The sequence below is a fragment of the Panthera tigris genome, chromosome A2 (assembly GCF_018350195.1).
Source record: "Panthera tigris isolate Pti1 chromosome A2, P.tigris_Pti1_mat1.1, whole genome shotgun sequence".
Classification (NCBI taxonomy): Eukaryota; Metazoa; Chordata; class Mammalia; order Carnivora; family Felidae; genus Panthera; species Panthera tigris.
This window is the reverse complement of record NC_056661.1, coordinates 77,804,579-77,805,923: the sequence shown is the minus strand read 5'-3', so window position 1 is coordinate 77,805,923 and position 1,345 is coordinate 77,804,579. Positions and strand designations below refer to the sequence as shown.

The window sequence follows — 1,345 nt, the reverse complement described above, 5'->3', positions numbered from 1 at the left end:
CATGGAAAAGCCTTTCATGGAAAACAGAAATTCACACTGAATTGATCTCCTCCCCTTAAAGCACCGACACTTCTCCCTGCCAGGCTTTCTTGCAGGTGGTGAACACCTCCAGAGGAGAGAGAGTAGGAGGAAGGAAAGGAGAAAATGGAGGTAGGGCCTGGGAGCTTGAGATGAGGAGGACGAAGTTCCGAGACACAGGCAGTACTTGGCACTGGACAGTGAGTCATGCAGGGCAGAGCAGATCAGAATTGCTAACTTGCTGTTTGAAGGGCTAAGAAACTTCACAGTGATTCCATTTTAAATTAGGCTGTTTGTGAGTCTCCTGTTTCCTTGCTCAATCCCCTTCCTCCCTGGGGATTGGTTGGGGCAGAGGATAAAGATAGGATCCAAGCCAGGCCCTTTTATGTTTATTTCTCCTTCCTCTTTCTCATGACTTTGAACAGGCACATCTATTGCTAGGATGCTCCAGTTCATTACTAAGCAGCAAGCAACAGGTCACAGAAGGAAGGAAAGAAAGAAAACGGGGAGAGAGGCCAAGAATGAGAAAACCAGTGACTTAAACACTTGGCCCCCTGTGCTCGCTTGGCCAGCACATGGACTAAAATTGGAACAATGCAGAGAAGATTAGCATGTCCCCTGGTGCAAGGATGACACACAAACTCATGGAGATTCTCATATTTTTTCAGAGATGATGAACAAGTTCTGGAGGTAGATAGTGGTGGATGGTTCTACAGCAACCTGAATGCGCTTAATGTAACTAAACTGGACACTTAAAAATAGCTAAATGGTAAATCTTATGTTATATATGACCACAATTTATAAAAAGCAAACGCCCTAACAGTTGAGTAAAGAGATGGCATACGGACAAGTCAAGTAAAAGTCATGCAATTATGTTAGTAAGTTATAGCAAAAAAAAAAAAAAAAAAGTAATCTAAGAACACAAATGCAAGCCGTCAGTCATTGTGCATGCCACAGTATCAGCATGGAGTAGTGGCTCTATAGAGTTGGCTCTCACCTGGTTCAAAGTCTAACGCTGCCACTTAATAGTTGTATGACCTTGGACCAGACATCTAACATCCTTGAGTCTGTTTCTTATTTGGAAAATTGAAATGACATTGGATTCACAGACATATTGAGAGAGTTAAGATATTATAGGCAAGGCATTTCTTATTTGGAAAATTGAAATGACATTGGATTCACAGCATATTGAGAGAGTTAAGATATTATAGACAAGGCATTTAGCATAGTAAGTGGCTCCTATTCAGCATTCACTAAATGTGTTTCCTTTCCCTTTCTGCACGTGGAAGGTTGCAAAGGCAATGTGTTGTGCGACACAGAAACTAAC

At 42.0% G+C, this 1,345-nt stretch overlaps 1 non-coding gene across 1 annotated transcript; it reads left to right on the top strand.

Moving 5' to 3' along the window:
* The first annotated feature begins 574 nt into the window (after positions 1–574).
* LOC122236761 lies at positions 575–683 on the top strand. Its single transcript, XR_006215013.1, has one exon. It is a non-coding gene; the product is annotated as a U6 spliceosomal RNA (small nuclear RNA).
* Positions 684–1,345: the final 662 nt, after the last annotated feature.